Consider the following 22,024-nt stretch of genomic DNA (forward strand, 5'->3'; position numbering starts at 1 on the left):
ACCAGGAGGCCTCCTGCCCATTGCCAATGGGCCCTGTGTGCATGTTTGGGCACTCCTTCAACATTTAGGCTTTACAGCTCTTTCTTGGCCTTTCCTTCTTGCTTTCACAGAGCTTTCAGGTCAGCCCTAGGTGAAAGAGTAGGGCCCTTTTAGATCTTTCATGGGACTTCAAATGGCCCTTGGCACGCATGCAGCCTCTTTATGCTTATGTGTGGCCTTGTAGATTCCCAGGAATAGGTTGGAGTTCTCAGGGCCCCCTAGGGACATCTTATTTGTTAGTTTTTCCCTTCAAGTGTTTTGGTTAGCTTCTCTCGTGTTCCATTGTTTTAGTTTTCTCAGACAGTGGCAATATTAAATAATTGGTGCTGATTGTTTTCAACAAACGCCCCTGAGGAAAAGCTTGTTTGCAACAAGTGGTCTCTGAGTCAGGTCAAATAAGTGCAAATGCTAGCAGTGGAGCTTTGAGGGATGTGCCAGACACATCAGATAATGACAGTTCTCTGAGAACATGTTTTTGGAGAGTTCCAAACCAGTTTCCATTTCTCCAGGGCTTCTAGGCAGTTTTTGTTTGTTTTGTTTTGTTTTTACCATGTTCAGAGGTTGTTGGCTTTCAAGGCTATTGCATAGCTGGGGAGAAGGGGATGAGCACAAGATAAGTTAAAAAGGCCATAGAGGTGTTCCCTGTTATTACCCAAACTCAGCCAGTTTTCTTGAATAAATCCTTCTTCAATTGTTGCAAGACTTAGGTTAATTTCCAGAGTTCAGAAAAATTCAATTTGGTAATTATTTTTTGGTCAGTGTTCTCATTGCTTTTAAGGCATGACTTTTTGGAGGTCTTTACTCTGCCATTTCTACCAACTTCCCTCATGCTGTTTTGTTGTGTCTCAGTCAGCCTGGGTCCTAGGCAGAGTCTTCAGCACTTTCCATGAAAAAATTCAATTACAATGTGTCATTAGTTTTCAGCAGGCTTTATAAAATGCTGTTGGAAGGATCTGAAGAATTCACAGATAAGGTCACTTTGCATGTATGCTGCCTTTTGCAAGCTGAGGACTTCATACTTATTTCCCTTTCTTTTTTTCCTTCATCATTGTGTGCCCCTCCCTGTAATAATACATATATTCTTTCCTTGGTATTATTTTTTTCCCCTCTAATCACTACCCTAAAGAATTGAAGTTCTATTAGGAAGAATTCAAACAGGCTATCATTTTGTCTTGTTAAACACATTATTTTTAAGTTCATTTTTGGATGAGATGTATATAGACCATCTCATAGTGTCTGTTCAGTCTATTTCAAGGCATTCTGGCTGGCTACTATCCATGAAATCAACAACGTCTCTCTCTTCCTCCTTTCTTTTTCCTTCCCTTCCACATCTGAATTCCTTTTTCTCCATTCATAAATACGAGACTTATTTTTTTTTTCACTTGGAGAGAGAAGAGAAAATTTTGTTGAGCACAGGGGCTAAAATAAAGAGAAGAGTGGAGGGGGAAGGCAGACTCCACACCCAGTGCAAGAGCCCAAGGAAGGTCTCAGTCTCATGACCCTGATACCATGACCTGAGCTGAAATGAAGAGTTGGACACTTAACAGATTGAGCCATCCAAGTGCCCCTCAGCTTAGGTCTTGATCTCAGGGTTGTGAGTTCAAGACCCATGTTGGGCTCCATGCTGGACATGGAGCCTATTTTTTAAAAAAATGATCACAGTAGCTATATTAGTCCTTCCATTTAATGAATCTGTACCATTATTTTTTAATATTTTTTAAATATTTTATTTATTTATGTATTTAACAGAGAGAGAGATCACAAGTAGGCAGAGAGACAGGCAGAGAGAGAAGGGGAAGCAGGCTCCCTGCTGAGCAGAGAGACTGACATGGGGCTCGATCCCAGGACCCTGAGATTATGACCTAAGCCGAAGGCAGAGGCTTGATCCATTGAGCCATGCAGGTGCCCTGAATCTGTTTTCTCTTAAGTTTGATTTTTCTATCCTTATTTTACAGCCATATTGGTATTCTTTATTTTATTTGGAAATTTTGGGGTGTTGAAAATATAAATAAAAGTTCTCCGTTGGACCTAAATAATTGTCTTATCATTATTAAGGAATCTCCCAGTAAAAAAAGAGAAAATATTGGGGAAGAAATGAGTTTTCCTCCAAAACAGAGGCTCATAGGGGAAGAGACGAAAAAATAATTAAGATGAAACCAGAGAGGGAGACAAACCATAAGAGGCTCTTAATCCTAGGAAACAAACTGAGGGTTGCTGGAGGGCAGAGGGGTAGAGAATGGGGTAACTAGGTGATGGACATTAAGAAGGGCATGTGATGTAATGGGCACTGGGTATTATATAAGACTGATGAGTCACAGGCCTAGACCTCTGAAACCAACAATACGTTATATGTTTAAAAAAATAAAAAAAGAAACGAATTTCCCCTGACCTGAGAAGGAGACTATTAAAAAAAAAAAAAAAAAAAAAAAAAATCCACAAACCTAAAAAGGAAAATAAAAAAAAAAAAAAAAAAAAAGGAAATGAATAAAGCAACCATCTTTAGAGAAATAATTCACTGCATGGAACTTTATGTGTTAAATAACCACTCACCTGAACAAAGAACATCTTTTTTTTTTTTAAGATTTTATTTATTAATTTGACACAGAGTGAGAGAGGGAATACAAGAAGGGGGAGTGAGAGAGGGAGAAACAGGCTTCCCGCTGAGTGGGGAGCCCCATGCAGGGCTCCATCCCAGGATCTGAGCTGAAGACAGACGCTTAACGACTGAGCCATCCAGCACCCCAAAGAACATCTTTTAATAACCAGAAAGCTTTCCAAGAAGACAGCTACTTCCTTTGGTTAACCTTCATATCTCTATGGAAACTGAATAAAGATGAAGAATTTGAACAAAAGCAAATGTCATGAAATGACTTCAACACTTGAGAAGCTACTGACTGTGTGAGAGGCCATGTAAGGTAAATGATGTTCCATCAGTTCCCACGTTATCCACTAGGTGGTGGTGCACATAAAACTCTACTGAATAAACTTTGTATTGCCACAAACACTGTTTACTTTTCTTTTAAAAATAAAATCCCAAGAAAATATGTATATAACAATAAAAACCAGGGGGAGAAATGTTAAGTCTTGCATTAATAACAGAGGGGACATTGTCAGGCTACAAAATGAGAATAGGTACCATCCAAAAGAGATCATCTCCAAATGCACTTTTCGGGTCTTCTTGGACCCAATTTCTTTTGGTTACAAAAATGTATAACTGAGAGTTTCTTTTCATACTTGTTCCAGAGACAATCTTGGATGCAGGAGTACCTAACAAGTTTTGATGACTATGTTTGCATAGGAATTTTGGGGCCTTTAAAAAACTCATCTCTCATCCATCACAATTACAAAGATTAAATGATCATTATTTTTAACACATTAGCATGTCATTGTATCTCATGTGGTAAATTCAGCATACTTGTTTTGTGAATACATCACTTTAATTTGAATGATGAGGCTGTCTTTTATTAATGATGGGACTCCTTCTGACACTCAGAGAAGGAAAGCAAGCTTCTAGAATGAACTTGTCCAACTGTAGTGACCTCTGAAAGGTTACATTCCCTTTAAGGCCATCTTCTCAGAAAAGGGGCACCTGAGTGGTTCAGTGGTTAAGTGGCTGCCTTCTGCTCAGGTCCTGATCCTATAGTCCTAGGGTGGAGTCCTGCCTCTGGCTTCCTGCTCATGGGGGGATCCTGCTTCTTCCTCTCTCTCTGCTTGCTTCTCCCCTGGCTTGTGCTCTCTCTATCAGATAAATAAATAAATAAATAAATAATATCTTTAAAAAAAGACCAGCTTTTCAGAACAGAGCTCAGTTGAACCCCTAGTAAGCAGTCTCACAGCCCGAGTTACTCTTCTACACTTGGCAGATTCTGGCTGGTGATGTCCCTGACACAAAGAAGAAAATGCAAAACAGGCAGCCTTAAACCAACTTCCTGGGGAGAATCATACCTACAGCTAAGGCCTGAGAGCAGCTGTACTCTGGCCATGGCTTTGCAGAGCACTCTGGAAACAGTGTGGCTGGGGCTCCTCCTTAGCTCTCCCTCGAAGGCTGAGGAGGTTCCTTTGCCATCTGGTCTTGGGAAAACATATGGCACTGTTTTAAAATTTGGGGTCACTTAAAAAAACAAAACAAAACAGAAAAGCTAAATTTATTAGTACTCCACTCCCCTAAGGGGTAATCAGCAAGCCCAAGAGCAGCATAAAAATCACAGCCTTCTTTGTTTCCTGCAGTCGCAGAGGGCAAGGACCAAGTGTTTCAGTGTCTCACATTTAGGTCTTCAACCCATTTTGAATTAATTTTCGTGAATCGTATAAGAAAATGGTCCCCTTTCATTCTTTTGCATGTTGTTATCAAGTACTTCATTAAAATAAAAACTTCTGCACAGTGAAGGAAACAACAAACTAAAGGCAAATTACAGAATAGGATAAGATATTTGCAAGTAACATATTTGATAGAGGGTTAGTATCCAAAATATATAAAAAAACTTAAGAAACTCAAGCTCCCCCCACAAAAGAACAATTTAATTAAAAAATGGGCAGGAGACACGAATAGCCCTTCTTCCAAAGAAGACATACAAATGGCCAACAGGCACATGTAAAGATACTCAACATCACTGATCATTAGGGACATACAGAACTACGATCAGCTATCAAAAACCTGTCAGAATGACTAAAATCAAGAACAGATGAAACAACGGGTGTTGGCAAGGATGTAGGGAGAGGGAAACCCTCTTGCATTGTTGGTGGGAGTGTAAAATGGTAAAGCCTCTCTGCAACACTGTAGGGAGTTTGGTCAGAGAGTTAAAAATTTTACTGCTAAGTATTTACCTAAAGAATCCCAAAATACCAATTCGAAGGGCTATGTGGAGCATTATCTACAATAGTCAAATTATGGAAACAGTCCAACTGTCAACTGATGAATGGATGAAGGGGTGGTATGTGTGTGTGTGTGTGTGTGTGTGTAATTTCATTATTTTTATGGTTGAGTAATATACAGTGGGATATTACTCAGCCTTTAAATAAAAAGAAATCTTGCCATTTGCAGTGATGTGGGTGGAGCTAGAATACATAATGCTAAATGAAATAAGCCAGTTAGAATAAGACAAATACCATATGATTTTAGTCATGTGTAGAATTTAAAAATCAAGTGAGCAAAAGAAAAATAGAGAGACCAAGAGACAGACTCATAACCACCCATTTTTCTCTATAGTTAAGAGTGGGGATGGGTGAAATAGGTGATGGGGATTAAGGAGGGCACTTGTCATCATGAGCACAAGGTATTTTACAGAAGTGTTGAATCACTATATTGTATACCTGCAACTAATATTACACTGTACGTTAACTAGCTGGAATTTAAATCAAAACTTAAATTCATTTTTTAAGTTACTTTTTAAAGTTCATGGTAGAACAGAAATTCATGAAATTCAAGCAAAAATTCATAAGGAAAGAACAGAAATGAGGAGAAAAGAATGTAAGATGAAAAGGAAGCGAGTCAATAAAGCAAAATTTAAATTATTTATTAATAAAATGATGTATTAACATAGTTATTATAAATGAGACAAATTCAGCTTTAAAAAATTAAAAAGACACTATTGAAAACAGTGAGGAAGAAAAGCATGGTTTTTCTAAATAAATGATTACTCTGTTATCCAGGTTCCCCCAACATAGTAATATATTAATAAATAATGAAAATAACCATGGATTAATTTATTTTAATCTAGTTTTATTTAACAGGTGCTTGATGGGTGAATGGTATACTGTGTTAGAAAGAGTATCTGATAAATGTGCCAAGGTCATAGTCACAGGACAAATGTTATACTGATAAGAAAAAAAAAGATTGCGAAGAAGTTTGTATCAGGAGCTGAGATTTATACCCAAGCCTTGTTTTGAGAAACAGGATGAACATACTAGGGTATGGGCAGAACATACTTCTGTTCATACAACATACACACGTGCATGCATATGTTGACACATGTGCATATGTGTGTACACATACTTTTGATACTTCTTAAAATAATCTAAAATTCTATACAAATGTATAAAACATAGGCCTGTTAAATTCAACAGGGGATATACTTTTGTATATATCTATCAATATATACATCTAGTCTATTATCATCTGAACTCTAATAATTTTACAGTCACTAAACGTTAACATAATCAAAAATAAAACCATTTTAAAAAGTTGGGACTTATATACAGATGACTCTAACATTAGTTTATGCATAAATCCTTAGGCTTCAGAGTTCTAATACTTATTTTTAAATAAGCAAATTTTTTTTATGGAAAAAGAATTCAATTTATTTCCTGTTTTTAAAGTGTAAAAATCAGAGGGAGAGATGAACCATGAGAGACTGTGGACTCTGAGACACAAACTGAGGGTCTTGGGGAGGGGGTTCGGTGAGCCTGGTGGTGGGTATTAAGGAGGGCATGTACTGCATGGAACACTGGGTGTGGTGCATAAACAGTGAATTCTGGAACACTGTAAAGAAAAAAAAGTAAAGTTAAAAAAAGTGTAAAAATGAAAAAAAGTGGGTTGGGTATAAAATCTAAATGTCTTCAGTGTGATCATTCAGGAGCTTAAAATATCACTGTTTGCAACCTTCAGTCATTAACTAGCATTTAGTGCATAGAAAGCAGGTACCAGGAGCTCCTCTTGCACCAGGCGAAATACAGCTTCCTAAGGATAAAGCCTCAGCTTTGTGTGAGGAATGGGGTGGAGAGCAGGAAGGAAAGGGGGAAGAACTGAGGCTAGGGACATCTATGTACTGAAATCTATGCTGGGAAACACTTAAATGTGCAAGAGGGAGGATCTGTCTTCTTAACTGCTCAACACAAGTAGCCTGAGCCTATCCTAGGTAAGTTAAACTGTTTCCTGTGCATAGGGCCAACCCCCATCCCACAGAGGCACAAATATAGCCTCTATGAGGAAGGAAAGGCATCCGCCAATGTGGCAAGGATTGGTTACCTTTGGCCTTGGTGAACTTGTGCAGTCATAAAGAGTCCTGGTAGAAGTGAGGATCACCCAGTCCCATAGCTGTCCGTTTGCAGAATAACAGTGTAACACTGTCGTGCTAGTCTCTGGAATATAGAGGTTGAAGTCCCTCTCTCCTGACAAAGCTGTTGGGAATTTTTCCAGCTTTAAGTCATGACCCAGACATAGAGCAAAATGCTGGGGTTGAAGAACACAGCTGTGAGGATGGCGGTCTCCATTTGAACTTATGGAATACAGAGTTGCCCAGGCCAGCCTGAAAGACAAAGGTGTTGAGAACAGGAGGAAAATGTTGCTGATATTGAAGAGAATGGCTGTATCCTGGATAATGGCAATCACCAGGATGATAGGAGCCATTCAGAATAGTTCTGCAAAGGAAATAACAGATCATAGGACAGCAGCAGGAACTGCAGGGAGAACACCAGGCTATCTGGAGCATCTTCCTTTTGTTCGATTTGGCCCTCAGGGGCACATTCCACAGTTTCCCAGAAAACAGCACCTAGATTTCTCCCCAGCAGTGAGGGAGAAGCACTAGTTCATCAGAACCAGTGCTATTTCCCTAGCTCTAAGACAGGGAATTCAAAGACCCCTTCCATTGGTTGTCCCAGGGATGCCATCCTGGCTTCTGCAAACTGAGTTTAAATCTGGGAAGCAGATGGTGGTTGCAGGCTCCAACCGCACTGTGCTAGCCGGTGGTCCTCAGCTCTCCTGAAGTACTCTGTGGCCAGCCCTGCTGCCTTGTTTGGACCCCTGCTCACCTGGGCCCGCTCCCCTTCTTTCTTTACGGCATTGCTGCTCCCAGCTCCTGAGCCCCCCATGTGGCATCTGAGGCCTCCTGCCCACACCACAGGGCCTTGCTAAGGGCCAGCCCCAGGGGAAACACTTCACCTCTGCTGCAGTCCTTGTTTTCATATGATGGGCAGATGAAGGACAGGTGGAGCTGAGGTGCTCTTTGTGGAAGAAATGCCTGTGGAGGAAGTGGAGCTGGGAGTCAGCACCTTGGTGCGCTAGGAGCGAGCTGCCCCCAAACCCTGCGCTTAATTTCCCAGGCCCAGCAAGTATTTGTTAGTTTCCTGTCTTTTACATTGTTAATCTATTCCAGTTTTCTTCATTACAGCGTGTGTGTGTGTGTGTATGTGATTGTTTAAGTGCATGCATGTTTATATGTGCATATGTGATAACTTACTGTTTTTCTCCCACCACTCCTAAGATGCAAGCTCCACATCTGTTGGAAATTTCTTCATTTATTTTCTTTTGCTGTATCTGCAGACCCTAAAAACATGCCTGGTATATAGGAAGCACATAGAAAACATATGTTGAATGAATGAAAGATGAATTCAAATGACTTACCTATATTACTAATCCATATCTCAAATGTATCCTGACCTACTTATGAGATGTGAAATGTATGTTTTACATAGAATTAAATATGTGTCTAATCCAAAGACCTATATTTGCAGGAAAGCCAGTATAATATTTGCATATTATACTGGAAAAGGATAAAATTTGGCTAAACTATATTAAAAGGTACATATTTTATTTTTATTTTTTTAATTTTTTTAAAAGATTTTATTTATTTATTTGACAGACAGAGATCACAAGTAGGCAGAGAGGCAGGCAGAGAGAGAGAGGAAGGGAAGCAAGCTCCCTGCTGAGCAGAGAGCCCGATGCAGGGCTCGATCCCAGGACCCTGAGACCATGACCTGAGCCAAAGGCAGAGGCTTAACCCACTGAGCCACCCAGGTGCCCCAAAAGGTACATATTTTATATCAATCTAAAATGCTAGCCATTAAGAAAAATTACTAAATTTAGAAGGGTTTTATTAACATTAAAATAGTTACATTATCGAATATGTATGTTGGGATTTTATGAAGACAAACATACCCAACTAACTAATCCAGTCATTCTGAGAAGAAGTTTATTATAAATAAAATCAGGCTCACAACTTTAGGCTTAACATTTTGAAGTAAGGGTCTTTTATCACTTAGGGTGTAAAGAAACTTTTTGTAGAAGGCACTGAGAAATAGTTCACTTGCAAAATCCATATTCAAAAATAAAGATCCTTTGGAAAAAATATCCAGTGGAAAAAATACAGTCTTTTCAATAAATGGTGCTGGGAAAATTAGGCAGCTATGTATAGAAGAATGAAACTCGACCATTCTCTTACACCATACACAAAAACAAATTCAAAATGGATAAAAGACCTCAACGTGAGGCAGGAATCTATCAAAATTCTAGAGGCAAATATAGGCAGTAACCTCTTCAACAACAGCCACAGCAACTTCTTTCAAGATATGTCTCCAAAGGCAAAGGAAATAAAAGCAAAAATGAACTTTTGGGACTTCACCAAGATCAAAAGCTTCTGCACAGCAAAGGAAACAGTCAACAAAACAAAGAGGCAACCCACAGAATGGGAGAAGATATTTGCAAGTGACAGTACAGGCAAAGGGCTGATATCCAAGATCTATAAAGAGCTCCTCAAACTCAACACTCAAAAAACAGATAATCACGTCAAAAAATGGGCAGATTACATGAACAGACACTTCTTCCAAAGAAGACATACAAGTTACTAACAGACACATGAAAAAATATTCATCATTACTAGCCATAAGGGAGATTCAAATCAAAACCACATTGAGCTACCACCTTACACCAGTTAGAATGGCCAAAATTAATAAGACAGTAAGCAAACAACAAGTACTGGAGAAGATGTGGAGAAAGGGGAACCCTCCTCCACTGTTGGTGGGAATGCAAGTTGGTGCAGCCACTTTGGAAAACAGTGTGGAGATTCCTTAAGAAATTAAAAATAGAGCTTCCCTGTGACCCAGCAATTGCACTACTGGGTATTTACCCCAAAGATATAGATGAAGTGAGAAGAAGGGCCATCTGTATCCCAATGTTCATAGCAGCAATGGCCACAGTCACCAAACTGTGGAAAGAGCCAAGATGCCCTTCAGTGGATGAATGGATAAAGAAGATATGGTTCATATATACAATGGAATATTATGCCTCTATCAGAAAGGATGAATACCCATCTTTTGTATCAACATGGATGGGACTGGAGGAGATTATGCTGAGTGAAATTAGTCAAACAGAGAGTCAATTATATGATCTCACTTGTGGAATATAAGGAATAACATGGAGGACATTGAGAGAAGGAGAGGAGATGGGAGTTGGTGGAAATCGGAGGGGGAGACGAACCATGAGAGACTGTGGACTCTGAGAAACAGTCTGAGGGTTTTGGAGGGGAGGGTGGTGGGGACTTGTGTGAGCCTGATGGTGAGTATTAAGGAGGGCACATATTGCATGGAGCACTGGGTGTGATGCATAAACAATGAATCTTGGAACAATGAAAAAAATAAGGTTTAAATAAATAAATAAATAAAAAGATCCTTTGGACAGATGGATTATGATGTGAAAGCAGTTTAAGACCTATTTAAGGTTTTTGAAGTTTGTCCATTACTACTGATGATAAAGTTGTAGGAAATTTCAATCTTTACCCAAAAGACTAAAGTCAGCATCTCGTTGAAATATCTTTTTAAAAAAGTAAGTAGGTAGTACTTTGTAATCCTTATTCCTTTGTTCAAGGATCATATGAAAGTGTGCTGATAAAGAAGAAAGCCTGAACCACAAGGATGACTAAACAAAATCACTAAGCTCTATATTAGTCTCAAGAGAAAAACAATCCATTGAAGTGACTGAGTGTTGCTGACTCAAGAAATCCTTGACTGTCACAGTTGTCTCCAATTTCCTAAATATGATTTTAGGTTCGTGATTGGTTAAAATTATTAATAGTACAATTCTAGGTTATATATATATATATAATATTCAGAAGCACATTGAGAAAGGTTTATAAAATTCTTCCATGAAATTGTGGAGTCACATTCACAAGTTATATTCACACTCTACTTTTTTACTATCTAATAGAAGGCATTCGTCACCATTCAAGACAGCTGTAATTGACTCTTTGCAAGATGGTAGACATGCTTGAACATAGTTCCCTTTTTCTCCAAAGTGTAAGCTTTACACAGCAAAAATTAAAATGAGTATATTTTTGAGCAATGACCCATGCTAGGGTCAAACTTATCCCATTTATCTCCTTAGGGTTATTTTCTACCTAACTGTTGAGTCATACTAATACACATCCTATAAAGTTTGAAAAGAGGAAAAAAACTAAGTTATTGGATGTATCCTCTGCAGTGCATTTATAAATGTAGCATTTATGAAGTCTTGTCAGACTCTCTATTCACATTTAATATGCCTAATCTATACATATAAAATTTGAAGATCAAAGAGGTTAAGCTATGTTTTGAAAGTTGCACACCTAGTAAAGGCCAAAACCAAAATTCAAATCTAGGTTGTTCCACTCTCACATTGTTAGCCAAAATCTTACATTGAGAGTTCTGTCTTGGTGGTTTAAAATTGTTTCTTTTCAGCAGAGTGTATAAGCTAGTGGCCTTAAAAGGAAAAGAGTGTTTTCCTTTTTATTGGTAGTTATGTAAATTAAAAGAATAATTGCACATGGACTATTTAAGGAGACTTTCATGATCAATAGGTGGTTTATATCAATAAAAATGTCACCGGCTTCAATCAAAAAGTAAAAACCTAAAAAACCAAAGAAAATGGGGGAGATAATGACCATGCAGTTTAAGAAGATGGAAAGCATGTCATTAATGGAACAAGAAAACTGAATCCAGGGTCAGAAATAAAAAATCCAAACAAACGAATAATTTGGAGTATACACAAGAACCTTAGAAATTCATGACATCCATCACCTCTATAAATGAGGTTGAAAATATCTGACACGGGATATTTTTTTGAAATTCTATTTAAGAGTTCGATTGTATGTAAGGGGGAGTGAAATGCAGCTAAATACAATCTATTGATGAAATACAAATAAGTTCATATGTGATTAGTAAATAGAGAAATGAGTATCACTTTCAGATGGAATATATGTTGATATAAGAATCTTCCCAGCATTTTAATATTTTGCGCTAACAAGTACCAGCAGTTGCATGCAACAGAAAGTGTCCCCTGAAAGCAACAGGGTGCTATACATACATGACACAAATCTCTTCCACATTCATTTTTGCCACAGGCGTTGACTTACAAGTGCTATTGGGTGGTCTTCCCTAATCTGCCCATAGATCAGTACCTTCAGCTCTTCCTTACATCCCCTCTGTTGAGCTATCTTCACAATTTTTTTTAGGTAAGATCATATATTTATTATAGTGATCCACTATTTGATAATCTCCCATGCTTATCTATACTAGAATTTTTCCTTAGGAATTGTTGGTATTCCAGCTGTAAGTTCCACTGATACTGAGTAAACTGCTCCTAATTCTGTTTTTTCTTCCAACTGTTCCGTTTAGCACCATGTAAAAATTTTTAGCAACATATACATTATACCTGATAAATAGGTCTAAACTGCTATGGAAAGATTTTCAAGATACATGTAGACTTTTAAAGAGAATACATCATAGTATGCATAGGGTGATTGCATTTTGATATGAAGGAGGAAAAAATGAAATTATACATAGATTTGCTCTTGTATCACAGAATATATTTTAAAAGTTTCCAGGTGGATAGCACAATGGTAACTACCTAGGTCTGTATCTCCCAATATTTTTTCCTAAAATGAAAAAGAAAAAGAAAAGAGTGTGTACTAAAAATCATGCCTTCAGCTTTCACAAGTTGAAAACAGAGAATGCCCAAACTGTAAAATTAAGAGTAGGAAAAATAGAGAAGTCGCTAGATTCTGGTGTACACTATATATTAATCCTGCTGCAAGGTTTTGTGTTGAAAAGAGCAGAGAGGAAGAGAGAGAAGAGGAGGAGAAAAGGGAAGGATGAGAGGGAGAAAGGGGTGGAGGAGGAAGTGCTGTGAGGAGAGAACAGAGGAGCTAGTGATAGATCTAAAAAAAAAAAAAAAAAGATCTAATTTAACCTAAAACAACTGCCAGTAAAAGTATGACAAGTATAGTGAAAATACTTTTTAAAATAAAGCTTTCAGAATTATCACAGCATGATTTTCACAGAAGAAACTTAGGTTCTTACAATATGAAATGGCTGTCTTTGAGACACAGAGCATCTGAGAGAAGAAAAGGAAAAAGAGAGGTACCTCTTGAGGGGAAAATAATGGAATATAATTAAGATATTAAACTAGAATATCAAGTATCCTTTTGAAAATAAATGAAGATCTGAATCTACAAATTAGAGGGCAAACAGGAAAAAATTATCTCAGAATGATTAGGACTTAGAAGTATCCTAGTAAAACTATTAAACTTTGAAGAGAGAGATGAAAAAAATAATCAAGTTCCTTAGCAAAAAAGATCAAATAACATACAGGGCAAAAATAAATTAGACTGACATTTAATTTTTGAAAAGCAACATTCAGAACAAGACCATAATGGAGCAGGATCCACAAAATATCATTAAAAGAAAGTGTGAACCAAGGATTTTATATCTAGTTAAACATTACCTAAATGAAAAAGTTACAGAAAAAGTTTTAAACATAGATGCATTTAGGGAATTCTTTATTAATGAGACCTTCTTGGGGAAATTAGAATGAGCTCCATTACAACAAGAGATGCCTTGGGAAGCTTTAACAGATACTGAACATTTTAATGTATGCAATTTAAATTTAATGCTGAAAAATGGAGATGAGGATGGCCTACTAATGTACAACATCCATAGATGGTGACACAGTACAACTTTTTTTAATGGGAGGAAAAAGGGGATGGAAGGAATTTGGATGAGCTCATTGATTCTTTTAAAATTGATGTATAACATTATATTAGTCCTTGACACATGTATAGGCCAAAGGTAGGAAATAAAGAATCCCATTAAAAACTGACAAACCAGGTATTCAAAGTTTGAATATGGAAACTGGGAACTAAGGGCATATTCATGAGTTAGAAGTACAAAGGTAGTAACTAGAATAAAAATACAAACCTTCCAAAATACACTTTTAGTTAAAATGAGATTGTAGCATATAAAGAAGCATGAAATTAAAACATAAAACCTCTAATTATAAAATATTATTTCAGAAATAAAGCCAAAAATGTTTGGCAGAAAAATAAATGGGAGCAAATATAGTTTCCCTTTTAATTAAAAAAAGATATCGAATTTCCTCAAAAACAAGATGCAATTATGTTCTTTTCTTTTCTTTTCTTTTCTTTTCTTTTTTAAGATTTTTTATTTATTTACTTGACAGACAGAGATCACAAGTAGGCAGAGAGGCAGACAGAGAGAGAAAGAGGAGGAAGCAAACTCCCTGCAGAGGAGAGAGCCCGATGTGGGGCTCCATCCCAGAACCCTGGGATCATGACCTGAGCCAAAGGCAGAGGCTTTAACCCACTGAGCCACGCAGGTGCCCCTCTATTTTTAATTTCTTAAGGAATCTCCACACTGTTTTCCAAAGTGGCTGCACCAACTTGCATTCCCACCAACAGTGGAGGAGGGTTCCCCTTTCTCCACATCTTCTCCAACACTTGTTTACTTGCTGTCTTGTTAATTTTGGCCATTCTAACTGGTGTAAGGTGGTACCTCAATGTGGTTTTGATTTGAATCTCCCTGATGGATAGTGATGATGAACATTTTTTCACGTGTCTGTGAGCCATTTTTATGTCTTCTTTGGAGAAGTGTCTGTTCATGTCATTTGCTCATTTTTTTGACGTGATTATCTGTTTTTTGAGTGTTGAGTTTGAGGAGTTCTTTATAGATCTTAGATATCAGCCCTTTGTCTATAGTGTCATTTGCAAATATCTTCTCCTATTCCGTGGGTTGCCTCTTTGTTTTGTTGACTGTTTCCTCTGCTGTGCAGAAGTTTTTGATCTTGGTGAAGTCCCAAAAGTTCATTTTTTGCTTTTGTTTCCTTTGTCTTTGGAGACATATCTTGAAAGAAGTTGCTGTGGCTGTTGTTGAAGAGGTTACTGCCTATATTTGCCTCTAGAATTTTGATAAATTCCTGCCTCACGTTGAGATTTTTGTATCCATTTCGAGTTTATCTTTGTGTATGGTGGAAGAGATTGGTCAAGTTTCCTTCTTCTATTCATAGTTGTCCAATTTTAGGAAAAAAATCTTACTCTTAGGTAAAATAAGATAGCCCATATTTAGCACAGACCACCGTGTTTGGAACTTTTGTTCCATGTATGTGTTTCAGCAGTAATCAGAGTTCTGATCTTCAGAGAAACTTAGGTGAGGTAACCTTACAGTCCTCAAATCCCAATTACTGAATGTAATTAAAATGTGAGCTTTGGTGTTGGTAATTTTTCAGTGGATACCATGATCAAATAATCCATTACTTTTGATTAACTAATCTCCTTTTTTTTTTTTTTTTAAACCAAGGTCCTTGAAAGCCTTAGGCCACTGGTGGATAATTTTCTCTCTCCTACCCATTGGGGGAGATAGCAAATTATCTCTTGTACAAACCCTGGCCTTTGAACACTAGGACTATATTAGTTTAGAAAAATAATTATAGTCTAGATAAAGCTAAGATTCTTCTTTCCTAAGAGCAAAGGAATAATATAGCAAATTAATTTTAATGCATTATTTCTAAAGCCTACATGGCCAGAGGTATGAAATAATAAATCTAAGTTTAAATTTTAAATTGGTTTTCAAAAGTCTTTTTAACAGAGCTAAAACATGACACAGACACACACAAAAAATCTCCATTTTTAACATCAGAGGAAACTATTTGTATGTGCATGTCTTCTAGACCTCACACCCATATCTGGGCTAAAGAAAATGTTGAATAATGACTTATTAAAATAAAAGAGAAAAAATATTTAAAACTCTAGAAAAAAATGCACCCCTATATAACCTTCCCTTTTCTAAACTATGTATTTTAAGTTTTAAACTCAGTCATTATTCATATTAATTTTGCTTTGGGTTTCTAGGGACCCAAGAAGTAAAAACTGTAGGAAAAAAAAAAATTAAGAGAAAAAGTCAAGACTTTAGGAGGATAAAAATAGAGTAATTCAGATTTTTCTTCCAGAAAGGAGTACTTGTGTTCTTTCTCTAAACACACCATTTGTTGAAAGCCCAACTGCATAATTTACAGGACCCAATAGAAAATGAAAATGTAGGGCCTTGTGTTAAATAACTAACATTTACAAGACAAGCACAGCAGAACATGAAACCAAGTGTGAGGTTCTCCTCAGCTTGGAGCTCTGTGTGATGCCTGAGTTGCACACCCATGAAACCTACTACTTGGGTATTTTCCATGTAATTCCTTCTGATTATAAAATGGCTTGTCAATTCTTTGCCTTCTTCCATTTTAAAACCACACTAGCCCTTATTAGAAAGTAGATGAATATTGATTAAAAACACTAAACATGTTCATAATTTTTGATGTGAAAGAAGAATAATGTTATAATGCATTTGGTGAGTTTATTGATTGGCAGATATATTCAAGAAAATTATCCTTGGTTAATTCTTTATAAATACTGGCTGAAGTAAAGCCAATGATGAACTTCCTAGTTAAATTGATATCAGTTGCTCTGTAATTGATTTATTTAGATAAAATCATTTAGCCCTTGTCTATTACACTTAAGACGGTATTTTATCTAATATCACTGCAATGTGGACTAAGTTTTGTTAAGGACCCACTGACAAGTTGAGATCAACTAAATGTAAAAAGAAGTGAACACTATAATATTTATATGAAAATTGTTAAATTTGGTTACAGGCAGAACATGTGAGTAAATTGAAAGTGAGTAAAGGTTACTACTGAAAATGATGTTAGATTTATTTTAAATTAACATAGGAAAACTATCACTTTATGGCCCATAAAAATAAATTTCACCTATATTTGATGTATATCTGTAATAAGTTATTAATTTCATAATTAAAATTTCAAAAACAGACATGTATACAGTGCATTGATTTGTCTTTTCATATTTAATATACAATGGGTATATGAATGACACACAAAAAAATGAGGGATCATAAATGAAAGCCGGAGTCATAGCCCAGTCCATGATTACTTCTCATGAATCTGACTGTTATCTCCCTATCACTGAATAACATGGTCTGTGTTCTTGGTTTATCTTAAGAAATTTTCTCATGAATTACTGCTAGGATGGCTAAGAGAGCAGATCAAATTCACCATCCTGTCCCTACTAGTATCATTTTAATTTTTTTTTATTTCTAGGATATTTAAAAGATACATTGTAACTTGTATTTTTTGACCTAACTGGTTTACATGCTGCCTCTTGATTTGCCTCTCAGATGAAAAAATTTCCTCTGTCTACAGTTCTTTCTCCTTCCCATCAATCCTTTTCTGGCAGTTATAATCTTTGCTTTCATGTTGTCTAGGTTGATTAAAATTTACACTGCTGAATATTAAAGGTTTCAGCCAATATGAAAAACAATAAATGTTAAAATTCTATGACTTAGAACCATGCTACTATTAGTATATTGATGCCAAACTTGTTTCTCTGTGGGTCAGTGTCCTAGCTCTGAGCTGCTCAAGAATGGAACTCACATTTTGTTGGAATGGATTCTGTCTTCTTACTCATCATCAAGGCCTCAAAAGGGTGATTCGTTACAGTTATTTTATATTCAAATCAGGTTTGTCTTGTTTGTCTTTTTCCAGAATTTCTATTTCACTTTTATGCTGTCCTTATTGACTGAAGTAATGTGAGCTTTCTTTTCTTCTTCTTTTTTAAATGTGAGCTTTCTTTAACGTGGACTATTTATTCCATACATATTTTTTGGTATCTAATCAGTTCCTTTTCAAGACTATTTTTCCTCTATTTTATTTTATTATTTTTAAAAAAATTATATTTATTTATTTGACAGACAGAGATAACAGGTAGGCAGAGAGGCAGGCAGAGAGAGAGGAAGGGAAGCAGACTACCTGCTGAGCAGAGAGCCCAATGCGGGACTCGATCCCAGGACCCTGGGATCATGACCTGAGCTGAAGGCAGCGGCTTTAACCCACTGAACCACCCAGGTGCCCCCTACTTTTCCTTTAGATTTCACTAAACTTATGTTCTTATTTTAATGTTGTATTTCAAGGTCTCCTTAGTGCACATACCAAGTTACTTTTTCCGTTTTGCTGGAACTCTAGGTGAACTTCACTATTGTGGGTATAGCCTTCCTTTATTTTCCTTTTAATTTATATTTCTCTTATTAATATGTCCAGACAACATCCTTAAAAAGAAATGAAGATAGGAAAAGAGGCAGGCAGGCAGGAAGATACACAGAGCATGGAAGACACAGGAGGAGCGAAAACAGGGATAAAATTTCTGTTTGGTGGTCTTGGTAGACAGAATTTTAGGTTCCAAATCATATTTTACAACCAAAATATTAAAGATACACCACAATTTTATTTGTAGATTCCACTCTGATGAAAATCTGATGCAGTTCTCTGGTACTCTCTCTCTAATGCTCTGCATTTCAAAGTTATGTATCAAGGAGATTTATTTAGTTGTATTTTCCACCTATTCTCAAGGGCACTGAGCAGTCCCTTTTATTGTGAAATTTGTGGGATTTTATTTCCCCTCAGCTTTTACAAATAACTTCTCTTCCTGCTGTAGGTATTTCTCCTTCTCCATTTTTCCCCCCTCTTCTCTGCAGCTCAAATTCATGTCATTCATATATGGACACTATTGGAATGCTGCATAGGCTACTTTTCTCTCAAAATCAATCTCTTTTAGTCTTTTTTAAACTCTGAATAGAATTTCCTTCTTTTTTTGCATTTTTAATGTTAAAATTTTTAAAAATTTTTATTATTAATTATTTTTATTAACATATAATGTACTATTTACCCCAGGGGTACAGGTTTGTGAACTGCTAGACTTACACACTTTACAGCACTCACTATATCACACACCCTCCCCAATGTCCATAACCCAACCACCCTCTCCAGTTGTTTTAAAATTTTTAATTTACGTAATGAGTATACAATTTTAAAACTTTCTTCCCCACCCCATCCTATTTTTTTTGTAGTTCATTTTGTATAATATTCTGGCTTTATGTAATCAGTACATTTTTGAGTCATTCTGAAAATATGATTTTGAAATGTTTAAATTTTCTCTTGAAGCCTGCAAATCTAATTGTTTTCATTCCTTTCATGTTATTAGTTCTTCTTGGTCATTTCTTAGTCTGCTGCTGATTTGCATCATGCATGTGGCAATAAGAAGATAATTTAGATTCTGGAACCAGCATCCACCATAGGATCTCTAATTCTTTCAGGAATTATAATAAATTTCTGTTGATGTGTGTAGTTCTCCACTAACCTGGGTAAAGTCTGTGCCACTTAATCTCTGTCCTCTGTGTAATCTAAAATGGCCAGATACAGGACCAAGAGTGTGAGTGGAGGGTTGTCACCTATTCCACTTGTTCCATATATGGACTTCCTATAAACCACTCTCAATCCCTGCTCCTCCCCACCCCCAAGCTTTCTGTCTATCTTGCTTTTTTCCAGAGCTGGATCCAGGATCCTTTCCAGATTACCTGCCTGCTACTTCCTCCTCTGCTTCATCAGTAGAGAAGTGTCCACCATCTCTCATTCTTCCATAATAGATTTAATTCTGTTACCCACTGTGCTCTCCATCCCCTGCTTACTCATACATCCCCAGATTTCTTGGCTGTGACAAGTACATTTAATGATATTTATTTTTAAATGGGTCTGAAGGTGGACGTGGATCAATATATGTGCTCAGACCCCTCTTCAACAAGTATCTTTGTTCCTATTTTATCCATTCCTCTTTGGAATTTTCATTTTCTAGTTTTTAATGAACTTAGTTATTTTGAAGCTACTGCCTATTTAGAAATAGCACAGTAATTTTCAATTAAGTTTAATTTAATTTTAATTTAAAAAAATGTATTACTTGTTCTGTCACCATTTCTTCTTAAATCTCTTGTTTTCATTCTAGGCTTAGTTTTGTCTTATCATAAACCATGTATAATGCTTTCTACCATAGTCTACCAGTAGTAACTTCTTATGCATTCTTTTGTCTGGAAATGTTCTTTTTTTCCTTAGTCTTGAATGATACCTTAGTGGCATATGAACACCTAAATTGTTGTCACTGAGCACATGGGAAATGTTCTCTAGGGTCTGGTCTGTATTGTAAACATGAATCCTGACATTGATCTAAATTTTCATCATGTCATGTTTAGAATTACTACCCTTTCTCTCTGCTTTATTATTCTTTGCTTCAATTTTCTCCTCTTTTTACTATAATGTACACATATAAGGAATTTACCTGTGTGTGTGTGTGTGTGTGTGCGTGCGCGCACACACATGTATATATAGAGAGATAGAGAGAGAGAGATACATGTATCTCCCTATCTATTTATATATGGAGAGAATAATTTAAGCTTCCTTAATGTGAGGATTAATATTTTTCAAAAGTTCTAGAAAATTTTTATTATTTCTTTTAATACTGCCTCTCAAAAATTTCTTATTTCGTTTTGTTGAATTTATACTATAATTTTACATTCTATTTTGGTGTCTCTTATCCCCTTTTTTATATTTTTTAAAAAAATATTTTTATTAAAATATAATGTATTATTTGCCCCAGGGGTATAGGTCTGTGAATCATCAGGGTTAAACATTTCACAGCACTGACCATAGCACATACCCTCCCCAATGTCCACAACCCAACCACCCTCTCTCTACCCCCATTCCCCACAGCAACCCTCAGTTTGTTTTGTGAGATTAAAAGTCTCTTGTGGTTTGTCTCCTTCCCTATCCCATCTTGTTTCATTTTTTTCCTTCCCTACCCCCCACAACACCCCGCTCTATCTCTCAAATTCCTCATATCAGAGAGATCATATGATAATTGTCTTTCCCTGATTGACTTATTTCGCTCAGTGTAATACTCTCTAGTTTCATCCACGTCATTGCAAATGGCAAGATTTCATTTCTTTTGATGGCTGCATAGTATTCCATTGTGTATATATATACACCACATATTCTTTATCCTTTCATCTATTGATGGATATCTCAGTTCTTTCCATAGTTTGCTATTGTGGACATTGCTGCTATAAACATTGAGGTGCACATGCCCCTTCGGATCCCTACATTTGTATCTTTAGGGTAAATACCCAGTAGTGCGATTGCTGGGTCATAGGGTAGGTCTATTTTCAACTTTTGGAGGAAACTCCATGCTGTTTTCCAGAGTGGCTGCACCAGTTTGCATTCCCACCAACAGTGTAGGAGGGTTCCCCTTTCTCTGCATCCTTGCCAACATCTGTGATTCTTGTTAATTTTACTTGTTAATTTTAGCCATTCTCACTGGTGTGAGGTGGTATCTCATTGTGGTTTTGATTTGTATTTCCCTGGTGCCAACTGATGTGGAGCAGTTTTTCATGTGTCTGTTGGCCATCTGGATGTCTTCTTTGCAGAAATGTCTGTTCATGTCTTCTTCCCATTTCTCGATTGGATTATTTGTTTTTTGGGTTGTTGAGTTTGATAAGTTCTTTATAGCTTTTGGATACTAGCCCTTTCTCTGATATGTCATTTGCAGATATCTTCTTCCATTCCGTCAGTTGTCTTTTGGTTTTGTTGACTGTTTCCTTTGCTGTGCAAAAGCTTTTGATTTTGATGAAGTCCCAATAGTTCATTTTTGCCCTTGCTTCCCTTGCCTTTGGTGATGTTTCTAGGAAGAAGTTGCTGCAGCTGAGGTCCAAGAGGTTGCTGTCTGGGTTCTCCTCAAGGATTTTGATGGGTTCCTGTCTCACATTGAGGTCTTTCATCTATTTCAAGTCTGTATTTGGGTGTGGTGTTAGGGAATGGTCCAGTTTCATTCTTCTGCATGTTGCTGTCCAATTTTTCCAACACCATTTGAAGAGACTGTCTTTTTTCCATTGGACATTCTTTCCGACTTTGTTGAAGATTAGTTGACCATAGAGTTGAGGGTCCATTTCTGGGTGCTCTATTCTGTTCCATTGATCTATGTCTGCTTTTATACCAGTACCATACTGTCTTGATGACAGCTTTGTAATAGAGCTTGAAGTCTGGAATTGTGAAGCCACCAACTTT

The sequence above is a fragment of the Lontra canadensis genome, unplaced genomic scaffold (assembly GCF_010015895.1).
Source record: "Lontra canadensis isolate GAN:19392208 unplaced genomic scaffold, GSC_riverotter_1.0 scaffold28, whole genome shotgun sequence".
Taxonomy (NCBI): Eukaryota; Metazoa; Chordata; class Mammalia; order Carnivora; family Mustelidae; genus Lontra; species Lontra canadensis.